The sequence below is a fragment of the Ambystoma mexicanum genome, unplaced genomic scaffold (assembly GCF_040938575.1).
Source record: "Ambystoma mexicanum isolate Mex_15411 unplaced genomic scaffold, UKY_AmexF1_1 Mex_scaf20, whole genome shotgun sequence".
In the NCBI taxonomy this organism is placed as follows: domain Eukaryota; kingdom Metazoa; phylum Chordata; class Amphibia; order Caudata; family Ambystomatidae; genus Ambystoma; species Ambystoma mexicanum.
The window spans coordinates 1613031-1628376 of NW_027182434.1; the positions used below are offsets into that span (position 1 = coordinate 1613031).

Here is a 15346-nt window from a genome sequence, read left to right on the forward strand (position 1 = left end):
CTCTGTCGCAATGAGCAAGCGGATGGTATGCCACACCCTGCAGGAAAAAGGTTTCGCTTCTGACGTCTTGCTTTTCTGGACATCCAGTCTCAAGTTTCCCATCTGGAACGGCGCTCCCTGCTGCTTTGTGAAGGCTTGCTGCAAGAGCCTTCGAAACCCAGGAGCTCTTGCGTTGAGCTGTGACGCGTCCTGGGAAGACCTCCCGTTGCAGCGGAATGAGCCCCACTTCCAGGGCGTGCTGGTAGCAAATTTCCCACAGCCCACAGGGAGCAAACGATCCCAGGTGTGATGTATCACCAGGAGAGGCTGAGATGAGAGTAGGGGTTCACGCGTGTGCCCGGACCGAGGTTAATGATGGGATTAGAGCTAGGGTTAGATGCAGGGAAAGAGTGAGAGTTATAATTAGGGATAAAGCTAACAGGTGATCATTACTCGTCATGTAACATGATACAAAGGGTCAGAAGAGGAACTGATTCAGGGTTACAATTTGGACTTCGCAGACAACAGGAGCACTAAATGGTGCTGAGGGGGACTCAATAAAGTGGACCGGCCGCCTAATGTAAGCAATTGTGCACAAATATTGTACGATGACTAGCGTTGCCGGTGCTTTTTTCTTAAAGAGTCAGTTCTTGGCACCCATTCCCTACTTGACTCAGCCTAATCTTCAAGAATATTTGTCAAGAACTAAAAAAAATCCAGAAACGGTTTAACCTCCCCGTCGGGGAATTGAACCCCGGTCTCCCGCGTGACAGGCGGGGATACTGACCACTATACTAACGAGGAGACGTGAGGGCATAAAATGAACAGCTGCTGATGTCTGCACAGCATCCAGCGACCACCTAGCTGGCCTAGGGGGGTCTCATTTTCCCCCGTCAAACGGCTTGCCCGATCTAAGGCTAATTTCTTTCTTTTTATCGGCACCAGGCTTAAAACTCAGTTTAAGGCGATAGTTCCGGGCTATGTTTGACTCCAGAGTTGAATCTGTCATCCCGCATTTCCTCAGCAAATCAAGCTACCCATCTCAAGTCTCATGAGCTGAGGACGGCAAAGTCCCTGTGGGCTTAGGACAGTCAAAGAAACCCCTGGGCTGCATGCTAAGCCCCTTTTCGGCTTCACTTTCCGAATCCTGCCCTAGCTTGCGATTAGTTTTTTTCTCACTTCTTGCCCCCATCTCCCACCTTGCCTCATGGTCTCCCCTCCTCTGCGCACCTGACAGTTTGCCTGCCCTTCCACTGCCTGTCTCCAGACTTTCCAAGGAGAAAAGGCAAAGCACTAAAGCGGGCCGGGCAACGGGTCAAGTTCCGCTTTCGGCGACTAGCAGGGAGGTAGCGTGGCCGAGCGGTCTAAGGCGCTGGATTAAGGCTCCAGTCTCTTCGGAGGCGTGGGTTCAAATCCCACCGCTGCCACTTTTCCTGGCCTTGCATTTTAAAGAAGAACGTAACGTTGACCTCTTCCTTCATTAGTGCCACCTCTGTCGCAATGAGCAAGCGGATGGTATGCCACACCCTGCAGGAAAAAGGTTTCGCTTCTGACGTCTTGCTTTTCTGGACATCCAGTCTCAAGTTTCCCATCTGGAACGGCGCTCCCTGCTGCTTTGTGAAGGCTTGCTGCAAGAGCCTTCGAAACCCAGGAGCTCTTGCGTTGAGCTGTGACGCGTCCTGGGAAGACCTCCCGTTGCAGCGGAATGAGCCCCACTTCCAGGGCGTGCTGGTAGCAAATTTCCCACAGCCCACAGGGAGCAAACGATCCCAGGTGTGATGTATCACCAGGAGAGGCTGAGATGAGAGTAGGGGTTCACGCGTGTGCCCGGACCGAGGTTAATGATGGGATTAGAGCTAGGGTTAGATGCAGGGAAAGAGTGAGAGTTATAATTAGGGATAAAGCTAACAGGTGATCATTACTCGTCATGTAACATGATACAAAGGGTCAGAAGAGGAACTGATTCAGGGTTACAATTTGGACTTCGCAGACAACAGGAGCACTAAATGGTGCTGAGGGGGACTCAATAAAGTGGACCGGCCGCCTAATGTAAGCAATTGTGCACAAATATTGTACGATGACTAGCGTTGCCGGTGCTTTTTTCTTAAAGAGTCAGTTCTTGGCACCCATTCCCTACTTGACTCAGCCTAATCTTCAAGAATATTTGTCAAGAACTAAAAAAAATCCAGAAACGGTTTAACCTCCCCGTCGGGGAATTGAACCCCGGTCTCCCGCGTATACTAACGAGGAGACGTGAGGGCATGAAATGAACAGCTGCTGATGTCTGCACAGCATCCAGCGACCACCTAGCTGGCCTAGGGGGGTCTCATTTTCCCCCGTCAAACGGCTTGCCCGATCTAAGGCTAATTTCTTTCTTTTTATCGGCACCAGGCTTAAAACTCAGTTTAAGGCGATAGTTCCGGGCTATGTTTGACTCCAGAGTTGAATCTGTCATCCCGCATTTCCTCAGCAAATCAAGCTACCCATCTCAAGTCTCATGAGCTGAGGACGGCAAAGTCCCTGTGGGCTTAGGACAGTCAAAGAAACCCCTGGGCTGCATGCTAAGCCCCTTTTCGGCTTCACTTTCCGAATCCTGCCCTAGCTTGCGATTAGTTTTTTTCTCACTTCTTGCCCCCATCTCCCACCTTGCCTCATGGTCTCCCCTCCTCTGCGCACCTGACAGTTTGCCTGCCCTTCCACTGCCTGTCTCCAGACTTTCCAAGGAGAAAAGGCAAAGCACTAAAGCGGGCCGGGCAACGGGTCAAGTTCCGCTTTCGGCGACTAGCAGGGAGGTAGCGTGGCCGAGCGGTCTAAGGCGCTGGATTAAGGCTCCAGTCTCTTCGGAGGCGTGGGTTCAAATCCCACCGCTGCCACTTTTCCTGGCCTTGCATTTTAAAGAAGAACGTAACGTTGACCTCTTCCTTCATTAGTGCCACCTCTGTCGCAATGAGCAAGCGGATGGTATGCCACACCCTGCAGGAAAAAGGTTTCGCTTCTGACGTCTTGCTTTTCTGGACATCCAGTCTCAAGTTTCCCATCTGGAACGGCGCTCCCTGCTGCTTTGTGAAGGCTTGCTGCAAGAGCCTTCGAAACCCAGGAGCTCTTGCGTTGAGCTGTGACGCGTCCTGGGAAGACCTCCCGTTGCAGCGGAATGAGCCCCACTTCCAGGGCGTGCTGGTAGCAAATTTCCCACAGCCCACAGGGAGCAAACGATCCCAGGTGTGATGTATCACCAGGAGAGGCTGAGATGAGAGTAGGGGTTCACGCGTGTGCCCGGACCGAGGTTAATGATGGGATTAGAGCTAGGGTTAGATGCAGGGAAAGAGTGAGAGTTATAATTAGGGATAAAGCTAACAGGTGATCATTACTCGTCATGTAACATGATACAAAGGGTCAGAAGAGGAACTGATTCAGGGTTACAATTTGGACTTCGCAGACAACAGGAGCACTAAATGGTGCTGAGGGGGACTCAATAAAGTGGACCGGCCGCCTAATGTAAGCAATTGTGCACAAATATTGTACGATGACTAGCGTTGCCGGTGCTTTTTTCTTAAAGAGTCAGTTCTTGGCACCCATTCCCTACTTGACTCAGCCTAATCTTCAAGAATATTTGTCAAGAACTAAAAAAAATCCAGAAACGGTTTAACCTCCCCGTCGGGGAATTGAACCCCGGTCTCCCGCGTGACAGGCGGGGATACTGACCACTATACTAACGAGGAGACGTGAGGGCATGAAATGAACAGCTGCTGATGTCTGCACAGCATCCAGCGACCACCTAGCTGGCCTAGGGGGGTCTCATTTTCCCCCGTCAAACGGCTTGCCCGATCTAAGGCTAATTTCTTTCTTTTTATCGGCACCAGGCTTAAAACTCAGTTTAAGGCGATAGTTCCGGGCTATGTTTGACTCCAGAGTTGAATCTGTCATCCCGCATTTCCTCAGCAAATCAAGCTACCCATCTCAAGTCTCATGAGCTGAGGACGGCAAAGTCCCTGTGGGCTTAGGACAGTCAAAGAAACCCCTGGGCTGCATGCTAAGCCCCTTTTCGGCTTCACTTTCCGAATCCTGCCCTAGCTTGCGATTAGTTTTTTTCTCACTTCTTGCCCCCATCTCCCACCTTGCCTCATGGTCTCCCCTCCTCTGCGCACCTGACAGTTTGCCTGCCCTTCCACTGCCTGTCTCCAGACTTTCCAAGGAGAAAAGGCAAAGCACTAAAGCGGGCCGGGCAACGGGTCAAGTTCCGCTTTCGGCGACTAGCAGGGAGGTAGCGTGGCCGAGCGGTCTAAGGCGCTGGATTAAGGCTCCAGTCTCTTCGGAGGCGTGGGTTCAAATCCCACCGCTGCCACTTTTCCTGGCCTTGCATTTTAAAGAAGAACGTAACGTTGACCTCTTCCTTCATTAGTGCCACCTCTGTCGCAATGAGCAAGCGGATGGTATGCCACACCCTGCAGGAAAAAGGTTTCGCTTCTGACGTCTTGCTTTTCTGGACATCCAGTCTCAAGTTTCCCATCTGGAACGGCGCTCCCTGCTGCTTTGTGAAGGCTTGCTGCAAGAGCCTTCGAAACCCAGGAGCTCTTGCGTTGAGCTGTGACGCGTCCTGGGAAGACCTCCCGTTGCAGCGGAATGAGCCCCACTTCCAGGGCGTGCTGGTAGCAAATTTCCCACAGCCCACAGGGAGCAAACGATCCCAGGTGTGATGTATCACCAGGAGAGGCTGAGATGAGAGTAGGGGTTCACGCGTGTGCCCGGACCGAGGTTAATGATGGGATTAGAGCTAGGGTTAGATGCAGGGAAAGAGTGAGAGTTATAATTAGGGATAAAGCTAACAGGTGATCATTACTCGTCATGTAACATGATACAAAGGGTCAGAAGAGGAACTGATTCAGGGTTACAATTTGGACTTCGCAGACAACAGGAGCACTAAATGGTGCTGAGGGGGACTCAATAAAGTGGACCGGCCGCCTAATGTAAGCAATTGTGCACAAATATTGTACGATGACTAGCGTTGCCGGTGCTTTTTTCTTAAAGAGTCAGTTCTTGGCACCCATTCCCTACTTGACTCAGCCTAATCTTCAAGAATATTTGTCAAGAACTAAAAAAAATCCAGAAACGGTTTAACCTCCCCGTCGGGGAATTGAACCCCGGTCTCCCGCGTGACAGGCGGGGATACTGACCACTATACTAACGAGGAGACGTGAGGGCATGAAATGAACAGCTGCTGATGTCTGCACAGCATCCAGCGACCACCTAGCTGGCCTAGGGGGGTCTCATTTTCCCCCGTCAAACGGCTTGCCCGATCTAAGGCTAATTTCTTTCTTTTTATCGGCACCAGGCTTAAAACTCAGTTTAAGGCGATAGTTCCGGGCTATGTTTGACTCCAGAGTTGAATCTGTCATCCCGCATTTCCTCAGCAAATCAAGCTACCCATCTCAAGTCTCATGAGCTGAGGACGGCAAAGTCCCTGTGGGCTTAGGACAGTCAAAGAAACCCCTGGGCTGCATGCTAAGCCCCTTTTCGGCTTCACTTTCCGAATCCTGCCCTAGCTTGCGATTAGTTTTTTTCTCACTTCTTGCCCCCATCTCCCACCTTGCCTCATGGTCTCCCCTCCTCTGCGCACCTGACAGTTTGCCTGCCCTTCCACTGCCTGTCTCCAGACTTTCCAAGGAGAAAAGGCAAAGCACTAAAGCGGGCCGGGCAACGGGTCAAGTTCCGCTTTCGGCGACTAGCAGGGAGGTAGCGTGGCCGAGCGGTCTAAGGCGCTGGATTAAGGCTCCAGTCTCTTCGGAGGCGTGGGTTCAAATCCCACCGCTGCCACTTTTCCTGGCCTTGCATTTTAAAGAAGAACGTAACGTTGACCTCTTCCTTCATTAGTGCCACCTCTGTCGCAATGAGCAAGCGGATGGTATGCCACACCCTGCAGGAAAAAGGTTTCGCTTCTGACGTCTTGCTTTTCTGGACATCCAGTCTCAAGTTTCCCATCTGGAACGGCGCTCCCTGCTGCTTTGTGAAGGCTTGCTGCAAGAGCCTTCGAAACCCAGGAGCTCTTGCGTTGAGCTGTGACGCGTCCTGGGAAGACCTCCCGTTGCAGCGGAATGAGCCCCACTTCCAGGGCGTGCTGGTAGCAAATTTCCCACAGCCCACAGGGAGCAAACGATCCCAGGTGTGATGTATCACCAGGAGAGGCTGAGATGAGAGTAGGGGTTCACGCGTGTGCCCGGACCGAGGTTAATGATGGGATTAGAGCTAGGGTTAGATGCAGGGAAAGAGTGAGAGTTATAATTAGGGATAAAGCTAACAGGTGATCATTACTCGTCATGTAACATGATACAAAGGGTCAGAAGAGGAACTGATTCAGGGTTACAATTTGGACTTCGCAGACAACAGGAGCACTAAATGGTGCTGAGGGGGACTCAATAAAGTGGACCGGCCGCCTAATGTAAGCAATTGTGCACAAATATTGTACGATGACTAGCGTTGCCGGTGCTTTTTTCTTAAAGAGTCAGTTCTTGGCACCCATTCCCTACTTGACTCAGCCTAATCTTCAAGAATATTTGTCAAGAACTAAAAAAAATCCAGAAACGGTTTAACCTCCCCGTCGGGGAATTGAACCCCGGTCTCCCGCGTGACAGGCGGGGATACTGACCACTATACTAACGAGGAGACGTGAGGGCATGAAATGAACAGCTGCTGATGTCTGCACAGCATCCAGCGACCACCTAGCTGGCCTAGGGGGGTCTCATTTTCCCCCGTCAAACGGCTTGCCCGATCTAAGGCTAATTTCTTTCTTTTTATCGGCACCAGGCTTAAAACTCAGTTTAAGGCGATAGTTCCGGGCTATGTTTGACTCCAGAGTTGAATCTGTCATCCCGCATTTCCTCAGCAAATCAAGCTACCCATCTCAAGTCTCATGAGCTGAGGACGGCAAAGTCCCTGTGGGCTTAGGACAGTCAAAGAAACCCCTGGGCTGCATGCTAAGCCCCTTTTCGGCTTCACTTTCCGAATCCTGCCCTAGCTTGCGATTAGTTTTTTTCTCACTTCTTGCCCCCATCTCCCACCTTGCCTCATGGTCTCCCCTCCTCTGCGCACCTGACAGTTTGCCTGCCCTTCCACTGCCTGTCTCCAGACTTTCCAAGGAGAAAAGGCAAAGCACTAAAGCGGGCCGGGCAACGGGTCAAGTTCCGCTTTCGGCGACTAGCAGGGAGGTAGCGTGGCCGAGCGGTCTAAGGCGCTGGATTAAGGCTCCAGTCTCTTCGGAGGCGTGGGTTCAAATCCCACCGCTGCCACTTTTCCTGGCCTTGCATTTTAAAGAAGAACGTAACGTTGACCTCTTCCTTCATTAGTGCCACCTCTGTCGCAATGAGCAAGCGGATGGTATGCCACACCCTGCAGGAAAAAGGTTTCGCTTCTGACGTCTTGCTTTTCTGGACATCCAGTCTCAAGTTTCCCATCTGGAACGGCGCTCCCTGCTGCTTTGTGAAGGCTTGCTGCAAGAGCCTTCGAAACCCAGGAGCTCTTGCGTTGAGCTGTGACGCGTCCTGGGAAGACCTCCCGTTGCAGCGGAATGAGCCCCACTTCCAGGGCGTGCTGGTAGCAAATTTCCCACAGCCCACAGGGAGCAAACGATCCCAGGTGTGATGTATCACCAGGAGAGGCTGAGATGAGAGTAGGGGTTCACGCGTGTGCCCGGACCGAGGTTAATGATGGGATTAGAGCTAGGGTTAGATGCAGGGAAAGAGTGAGAGTTATAATTAGGGATAAAGCTAACAGGTGATCATTACTCGTCATGTAACATGATACAAAGGGTCAGAAGAGGAACTGATTCAGGGTTACAATTTGGACTTCGCAGACAACAGGAGCACTAAATGGTGCTGAGGGGGACTCAATAAAGTGGACCGGCCGCCTAATGTAAGCAATTGTGCACAAATATTGTACGATGACTAGCGTTGCCGGTGCTTTTTTCTTAAAGAGTCAGTTCTTGGCACCCATTCCCTACTTGACTCAGCCTAATCTTCAAGAATATTTGTCAAGAACTAAAAAAAATCCAGAAACGGTTTAACCTCCCCGTCGGGGAATTGAACCCCGGTCTCCCGCGTGACAGGCGGGGATACTGACCACTATACTAACGAGGAGACGTGAGGGCATGAAATGAACAGCTGCTGATGTCTGCACAGCATCCAGCGACCACCTAGCTGGCCTAGGGGGGTCTCATTTTCCCCCGTCAAACGGCTTGCCCGATCTAAGGCTAATTTCTTTCTTTTTATCGGCACCAGGCTTAAAACTCAGTTTAAGGCGATAGTTCCGGGCTATGTTTGACTCCAGAGTTGAATCTGTCATCCCGCATTTCCTCAGCAAATCAAGCTACCCATCTCAAGTCTCATGAGCTGAGGACGGCAAAGTCCCTGTGGGCTTAGGACAGTCAAAGAAACCCCTGGGCTGCATGCTAAGCCCCTTTTCGGCTTCACTTTCCGAATCCTGCCCTAGCTTGCGATTAGTTTTTTTCTCACTTCTTGCCCCCATCTCCCACCTTGCCTCATGGTCTCCCCTCCTCTGCGCACCTGACAGTTTGCCTGCCCTTCCACTGCCTGTCTCCAGACTTTCCAAGGAGAAAAGGCAAAGCACTAAAGCGGGCCGGGCAACGGGTCAAGTTCCGCTTTCGGCGACTAGCAGGGAGGTAGCGTGGCCGAGCGGTCTAAGGCGCTGGATTAAGGCTCCAGTCTCTTCGGAGGCGTGGGTTCAAATCCCACCGCTGCCACTTTTCCTGGCCTTGCATTTTAAAGAAGAACGTAACGTTGACCTCTTTCTTCATTAGTGCCACCTCTGTCGCAATGAGCAAGCGGATGGTATGCCACACCCTGCAGGAAAAAGGTTTCGCTTCTGACGTCTTGCTTTTCTGGACATCCAGTCTCAAGTTTCCCATCTGGAACGGCGCTCCCTGCTGCTTTGTGAAGGCTTGCTGCAAGAGCCTTCGAAACCCAGGAGCTCTTGCGTTGAGCTGTGACGCGTCCTGGGAAGACCTCCCGTTGCAGCGGAATGAGCCCCACTTCCAGGGCGTGCTGGTAGCAAATTTCCCACAGCCCACAGGGAGCAAACGATCCCAGGTGTGATGTATCACCAGGAGAGGCTGAGATGAGAGTAGGGGTTCACGCGTGTGCCCGGACCGAGGTTAATGATGGGATTAGAGCTAGGGTTAGATGCAGGGAAAGAGTGAGAGTTATAATTAGGGATAAAGCTAACAGGTGATCATTACTCGTCATGTAACATGATACAAAGGGTCAGAAGAGGAACTGATTCAGGGTTACAATTTGGACTTCGCAGACAACAGGAGCACTAAATGGTGCTGAGGGGGACTCAATAAAGTGGACCGGCCGCCTAATGTAAGCAATTGTGCACAAATATTGTACGATGACTAGCGTTGCCGGTGCTTTTTTCTTAAAGAGTCAGTTCTTGGCACCCATTCCCTACTTGACTCAGCCTAATCTTCAAGAATATTTGTCAAGAACTAAAAAAAATCCAGAAACGGTTTAACCTCCCCGTCGGGGAATTGAACCCCGGTCTCCCGCGTGACAGGCGGGGATACTGACCACTATACTAACGAGGAGACGTGAGGGCATGAAATGAACAGCTGCTGATGTCTGCACAGCATCCAGCGACCACCTAGCTGGCCTAGGGGGGTCTCATTTTCCCCCGTCAAACGGCTTGCCCGATCTAAGGCTAATTTCTTTCTTTTTATCGGCACCAGGCTTAAAACTCAGTTTAAGGCGATAGTTCCGGGCTATGTTTGACTCCAGAGTTGAATCTGTCATCCCGCATTTCCTCAGCAAATCAAGCTACCCATCTCAAGTCTCATGAGCTGAGGACGGCAAAGTCCCTGTGGGCTTAGGACAGTCAAAGAAACCCCTGGGCTGCATGCTAAGCCCCTTTTCGGCTTCACTTTCCGAATCCTGCCCTAGCTTGCGATTAGTTTTTTTCTCACTTCTTGCCCCCATCTCCCACCTTGCCTCATGGTCTCCCCTCCTCTGCGCACCTGACAGTTTGCCTGCCCTTCCACTGCCTGTCTCCAGACTTTCCAAGGAGAAAAGGCAAAGCACTAAAGCGGGCCGGGCAACGGGTCAAGTTCCGCTTTCGGCGACTAGCAGGGAGGTAGCGTGGCCGAGCGGTCTAAGGCGCTGGATTAAGGCTCCAGTCTCTTCGGAGGCGTGGGTTCAAATCCCACCGCTGCCACTTTTCCTGGCCTTGCATTTTAAAGAAGAACGTAACGTTGACCTCTTCCTTCATTAGTGCCACCTCTGTCGCAATGAGCAAGCGGATGGTATGCCACACCCTGCAGGAAAAAGGTTTCGCTTCTGACGTCTTGCTTTTCTGGACATCCAGTCTCAAGTTTCCCATCTGGAACGGCGCTCCCTGCTGCTTTGTGAAGGCTTGCTGCAAGAGCCTTCGAAACCCAGGAGCTCTTGCGTTGAGCTGTGACGCGTCCTGGGAAGACCTCCCGTTGCAGCGGAATGAGCCCCACTTCCAGGGCGTGCTGGTAGCAAATTTCCCACAGCCCACAGGGAGCAAACGATCCCAGGTGTGATGTATCACCAGGAGAGGCTGAGATGAGAGTAGGGGTTCACGCGTGTGCCCGGACCGAGGTTAATGATGGGATTAGAGCTAGGGTTAGATGCAGGGAAAGAGTGAGAGTTATAATTAGGGATAAAGCTAACAGGTGATCATTACTCGTCATGTAACATGATACAAAGGGTCAGAAGAGGAACTGATTCAGGGTTACAATTTGGACTTCGCAGACAACAGGAGCACTAAATGGTGCTGAGGGGGACTCAATAAAGTGGACCGGCCGCCTAATGTAAGCAATTGTGCACAAATATTGTACGATGACTAGCGTTGCCGGTGCTTTTTTCTTAAAGAGTCAGTTCTTGGCACCCATTCCCTACTTGACTCAGCCTAATCTTCAAGAATATTTGTCAAGAACTAAAAAAAATCCAGAAACGGTTTAACCTCCCCGTCGGGGAATTGAACCCCGGTCTCCCGCGTGACAGGCGGGGATACTGACCACTATACTAACGAGGAGACGTGAGGGCATGAAATGAACAGCTGCTGATGTCTGCACAGCATCCAGCGACCACCTAGCTGGCCTAGGGGGGTCTCATTTTCCCCCGTCAAACGGCTTGCCCGATCTAAGGCTAATTTCTTTCTTTTTATCGGCACCAGGCTTAAAACTCAGTTTAAGGCGATAGTTCCGGGCTATGTTTGACTCCAGAGTTGAATCTGTCATCCCGCATTTCCTCAGCAAATCAAGCTACCCATCTCAAGTCTCATGAGCTGAGGACGGCAAAGTCCCTGTGGGCTTAGGACAGTCAAAGAAACCCCTGGGCTGCATGCTAAGCCCCTTTTCGGCTTCACTTTCCGAATCCTGCCCTAGCTTGCGATTAGTTTTTTTCTCACTTCTTGCCCCCATCTCCCACCTTGCCTCATGGTCTCCCCTCCTCTGCGCACCTGACAGTTTGCCTGCCCTTCCACTGCCTGTCTCCAGACTTTCCAAGGAGAAAAGGCAAAGCACTAAAGCGGGCCGGGCAACGGGTCAAGTTCCGCTTTCGGCGACTAGCAGGGAGGTAGCGTGGCCGAGCGGTCTAAGGCGCTGGATTAAGGCTCCAGTCTCTTCGGAGGCGTGGGTTCAAATCCCACCGCTGCCACTTTTCCTGGCCTTGCATTTTAAAGAAGAACGTAACGTTGACCTCTTCCTTCATTAGTGCCACCTCTGTCGCAATGAGCAAGCGGATGGTATGCCACACCCTGCAGGAAAAAGGTTTCGCTTCTGACGTCTTGCTTTTCTGGACATCCAGTCTCAAGTTTCCCATCTGGAACGGCGCTCCCTGCTGCTTTGTGAAGGCTTGCTGCAAGAGCCTTCGAAACCCAGGAGCTCTTGCGTTGAGCTGTGACGCGTCCTGGGAAGACCTCCCGTTGCAGCGGAATGAGCCCCACTTCCAGGGCGTGCTGGTAGCAAATTTCCCACAGCCCACAGGGAGCAAACGATCCCAGGTGTGATGTATCACCAGGAGAGGCTGAGATGAGAGTAGGGGTTCACGCGTGTGCCCGGACCGAGGTTAATGATGGGATTAGAGCTAGGGTTAGATGCAGGGAAAGAGTGAGAGTTATAATTAGGGATAAAGCTAACAGGTGATCATTACTCGTCATGTAACATGATACAAAGGGTCAGAAGAGGAACTGATTCAGGGTTACAATTTGGACTTCGCAGACAACAGGAGCACTAAATGGTGCTGAGGGGGACTCAATAAAGTGGACCGGCCGCCTAATGTAAGCAATTGTGCACAAATATTGTACGATGACTAGCGTTGCCGGTGCTTTTTTCTTAAAGAGTCAGTTCTTGGCACCCATTCCCTACTTGACTCAGCCTAATCTTCAAGAATATTTGTCAAGAACTAAAAAAAATCCAGAAACGGTTTAACCTCCCCGTCGGGGAATTGAACCCCGGTCTCCCGCTACTGACCACTATACTAACGAGGAGACGTGAGGGCATGAAATGAACAGCTGCTGATGTCTGCACAGCATCCAGCGACCACCTAGCTGGCCTAGGGGGGTCTCATTTTCCCCCGTCAAACGGCTTGCCCGATCTAAGGCTAATTTCTTTCTTTTTATCGGCACCAGGCTTAAAACTCAGTTTAAGGCGATAGTTCCGGGCTATGTTTGACTCCAGAGTTGAATCTGTCATCCCGCATTTCCTCAGCAAATCAAGCTACCCATCTCAAGTCTCATGAGCTGAGGACGGCAAAGTCCCTGTGGGCTTAGGACAGTCAAAGAAACCCCTGGGCTGCATGCTAAGCCCCTTTTCGGCTTCACTTTCCGAATCCTGCCCTAGCTTGCGATTAGTTTTTTTCTCACTTCTTGCCCCCATCTCCCACCTTGCCTCATGGTCTCCCCTCCTCTGCGCACCTGACAGTTTGCCTGCCCTTCCACTGCCTGTCTCCAGACTTTCCAAGGAGAAAAGGCAAAGCACTAAAGCGGGCCGGGCAACGGGTCAAGTTCCGCTTTCGGCGACTAGCAGGGAGGTAGCGTGGCCGAGCGGTCTAAGGCGCTGGATTAAGGCTCCAGTCTCTTCGGAGGCGTGGGTTCAAATCCCACCGCTGCCACTTTTCCTGGCCTTGCATTTTAAAGAAGAACGTAACGTTGACCTCTTCCTTCATTAGTGCCACCTCTGTCGCAATGAGCAAGCGGATGGTATGCCACACCCTGCAGGAAAAAGGTTTCGCTTCTGACGTCTTGCTTTTCTGGACATCCAGTCTCAAGTTTCCCATCTGGAACGGCGCTCCCTGCTGCTTTGTGAAGGCTTGCTGCAAGAGCCTTCGAAACCCAGGAGCTCTTGCGTTGAGCTGTGACGCGTCCTGGGAAGACCTCCCGTTGCAGCGGAATGAGCCCCACTTCCAGGGCGTGCTGGTAGCAAATTTCCCACAGCCCACAGGGAGCAAACGATCCCAGGTGTGATGTATCACCAGGAGAGGCTGAGATGAGAGTAGGGGTTCACGCGTGTGCCCGGACCGAGGTTAATGATGGGATTAGAGCTAGGGTTAGATGCAGGGAAAGAGTGAGAGTTATAATTAGGGATAAAGCTAACAGGTGATCATTACTCGTCATGTAACATGATACAAAGGGTCAGAAGAGGAACTGATTCAGGGTTACAATTTGGACTTCGCAGACAACAGGAGCACTAAATGGTGCTGAGGGGGACTCAATAAAGTGGACCGGCCGCCTAATGTAAGCAATTGTGCACAAATATTGTACGATGACTAGCGTTGCCGGTGCTTTTTTCTTAAAGAGTCAGTTCTTGGCACCCATTCCCTACTTGACTCAGCCTAATCTTCAAGAATATTTGTCAAGAACTAAAAAAAATCCAGAAACGGTTTAACCTCCCCGTCGGGGAATTGAACCCCGGTCTCCCGCGTGACAGGCGGGGATACTGACCACTATACTAACGAGGAGACGTGAGGGCATGAAATGAACAGCTGCTGATGTCTGCACAGCATCCAGCGACCACCTAGCTGGCCTAGGGGGGTCTCATTTTCCCCCGTCAAACGGCTTGCCCGATCTAAGGCTAATTTCTTTCTTTTTATCGGCACCAGGCTTAAAACTCAGTTTAAGGCGATAGTTCCGGGCTATGTTTGACTCCAGAGTTGAATCTGTCATCCCGCATTTCCTCAGCAAATCAAGCTACCCATCTCAAGTCTCATGAGCTGAGGACGGCAAAGTCCCTGTGGGCTTAGGACAGTCAAAGAAACCCCTGGGCTGCATGCTAAGCCCCTTTTCGGCTTCACTTTCCGAATCCTGCCCTAGCTTGCGATTAGTTTTTTTCTCACTTCTTGCCCCCATCTCCCACCTTGCCTCATGGTCTCCCCTCCTCTGCGCACCTGACAGTTTGCCTGCCCTTCCACTGCCTGTCTCCAGACTTTCCAAGGAGAAAAGGCAAAGCACTAAAGCGGGCCGGGCAACGGGTCAAGTTCCGCTTTCGGCGACTAGCAGGGAGGTAGCGTGGCCGAGCGGTCTAAGGCGCTGGATTAAGGCTCCAGTCTCTTCGGAGGCGTGGGTTCAAATCCCACCGCTGCCACTTTTCCTGGCCTTGCATTTTAAAGAAGAACGTAACGTTGACCTCTTCCTTCATTAGTGCCACCTCTGTCGCAATGAGCAAGCGGATGGTATGCCACACCCTGCAGGAAAAAGGTTTCGCTTCTGACGTCTTGCTTTTCTGGACATCCAGTCTCAAGTTTCCCATCTGGAACGGCGCTCCCTGCTGCTTTGTGAAGGCTTGCTGCAAGAGCCTTCGAAACCCAGGAGCTCTTGCGTTGAGCTGTGACGCGTCCTGGGAAGACCTCCCGTTGCAGCGGAATGAGCCCCACTTCCAGGGCGTGCTGGTAGCAAATTTCCCACAGCCCACAGGGAGCAAACGATCCCAGGTGTGATGTATCACCAGGAGAGGCTGAGATGAGAGTAGGGGTTCACGCGTGTGCCCGGACCGAGGTTAATGATGGGATTAGAGCTAGGGTTAGATGCAGGGAAAGAGTGAGAGTTATAATTAGGGATAAAGCTAACAGGTGATCATTACTCGTCATGTAACATGATACAAAGGGTCAGAAGAGGAACTGATTCAGGGTTACAATTTGGACTTCGCAGACAACAGGAGCACTAAATGGTGCTGAGGGGGACTCAATAAAGTGGACCGGCCGCCTAATGTAAGCAATTGTGCACAAATATTGTACGATGACTAGCGTTGCCGGTGCTTTTTTCTTAAAGAGTCAGTTCTTGGCACCCATTCCCTACTTGACTCAGCCTAATCTTCAAGAATATTTGTCAAGAACTAAAAAAA

At 51.5% G+C, this 15346-nt stretch overlaps 18 non-coding genes across 18 annotated transcripts; 10 read left to right on the plus strand and 8 right to left on the minus strand.

Annotated features, from left to right (window-relative positions):
- Positions 1-711: 711 nt before the first annotated feature.
- Positions 712-783, minus strand: TRNAD-GUC (transfer RNA aspartic acid (anticodon GUC)). The gene has a single exon. It is a non-coding gene; the product is annotated as a tRNA-Asp (tRNA).
- Positions 784-1324: 541 nt separating this feature from the next.
- On the plus strand, positions 1325-1406 carry TRNAL-AAG (transfer RNA leucine (anticodon AAG)). The gene has a single exon. It is a non-coding gene; the product is annotated as a tRNA-Leu (tRNA).
- A 1364-nt stretch (positions 1407-2770) lies between these two features.
- On the plus strand, positions 2771-2852 carry TRNAL-AAG (transfer RNA leucine (anticodon AAG)). The gene has a single exon. It is a non-coding gene; the product is annotated as a tRNA-Leu (tRNA).
- A 774-nt stretch (positions 2853-3626) lies between these two features.
- Positions 3627-3698, minus strand: TRNAD-GUC (transfer RNA aspartic acid (anticodon GUC)). Its single transcript has one exon. It is a non-coding gene; the product is annotated as a tRNA-Asp (tRNA).
- A 541-nt stretch (positions 3699-4239) lies between these two features.
- On the plus strand, positions 4240-4321 carry TRNAL-AAG (transfer RNA leucine (anticodon AAG)). Its single transcript has one exon. It is a non-coding gene; the product is annotated as a tRNA-Leu (tRNA).
- A 774-nt stretch (positions 4322-5095) lies between these two features.
- Positions 5096-5167, minus strand: TRNAD-GUC (transfer RNA aspartic acid (anticodon GUC)). Its single transcript has one exon. It is a non-coding gene; the product is annotated as a tRNA-Asp (tRNA).
- A 541-nt stretch (positions 5168-5708) lies between these two features.
- TRNAL-AAG (transfer RNA leucine (anticodon AAG)) lies at positions 5709-5790 on the plus strand. Its single transcript has one exon. It is a non-coding gene; the product is annotated as a tRNA-Leu (tRNA).
- Positions 5791-6564: 774 nt separating this feature from the next.
- On the minus strand, positions 6565-6636 carry TRNAD-GUC (transfer RNA aspartic acid (anticodon GUC)). Its single transcript has one exon. It is a non-coding gene; the product is annotated as a tRNA-Asp (tRNA).
- Positions 6637-7177: 541 nt separating this feature from the next.
- On the plus strand, positions 7178-7259 carry TRNAL-AAG (transfer RNA leucine (anticodon AAG)). Its single transcript has one exon. It is a non-coding gene; the product is annotated as a tRNA-Leu (tRNA).
- Positions 7260-8033: 774 nt separating this feature from the next.
- Positions 8034-8105, minus strand: TRNAD-GUC (transfer RNA aspartic acid (anticodon GUC)). The gene has a single exon. It is a non-coding gene; the product is annotated as a tRNA-Asp (tRNA).
- Positions 8106-8646: 541 nt separating this feature from the next.
- TRNAL-AAG (transfer RNA leucine (anticodon AAG)) lies at positions 8647-8728 on the plus strand. Its single transcript has one exon. It is a non-coding gene; the product is annotated as a tRNA-Leu (tRNA).
- Positions 8729-9502: 774 nt separating this feature from the next.
- On the minus strand, positions 9503-9574 carry TRNAD-GUC (transfer RNA aspartic acid (anticodon GUC)). Its single transcript has one exon. It is a non-coding gene; the product is annotated as a tRNA-Asp (tRNA).
- A 541-nt stretch (positions 9575-10115) lies between these two features.
- On the plus strand, positions 10116-10197 carry TRNAL-AAG (transfer RNA leucine (anticodon AAG)). The gene has a single exon. It is a non-coding gene; the product is annotated as a tRNA-Leu (tRNA).
- A 774-nt stretch (positions 10198-10971) lies between these two features.
- TRNAD-GUC (transfer RNA aspartic acid (anticodon GUC)) lies at positions 10972-11043 on the minus strand. The gene has a single exon. It is a non-coding gene; the product is annotated as a tRNA-Asp (tRNA).
- Positions 11044-11584: 541 nt separating this feature from the next.
- TRNAL-AAG (transfer RNA leucine (anticodon AAG)) lies at positions 11585-11666 on the plus strand. The gene has a single exon. It is a non-coding gene; the product is annotated as a tRNA-Leu (tRNA).
- Positions 11667-13039: 1373 nt separating this feature from the next.
- Positions 13040-13121, plus strand: TRNAL-AAG (transfer RNA leucine (anticodon AAG)). The gene has a single exon. It is a non-coding gene; the product is annotated as a tRNA-Leu (tRNA).
- A 774-nt stretch (positions 13122-13895) lies between these two features.
- On the minus strand, positions 13896-13967 carry TRNAD-GUC (transfer RNA aspartic acid (anticodon GUC)). Its single transcript has one exon. It is a non-coding gene; the product is annotated as a tRNA-Asp (tRNA).
- Positions 13968-14508: 541 nt separating this feature from the next.
- On the plus strand, positions 14509-14590 carry TRNAL-AAG (transfer RNA leucine (anticodon AAG)). The gene has a single exon. It is a non-coding gene; the product is annotated as a tRNA-Leu (tRNA).
- Positions 14591-15346: the final 756 nt, after the last annotated feature.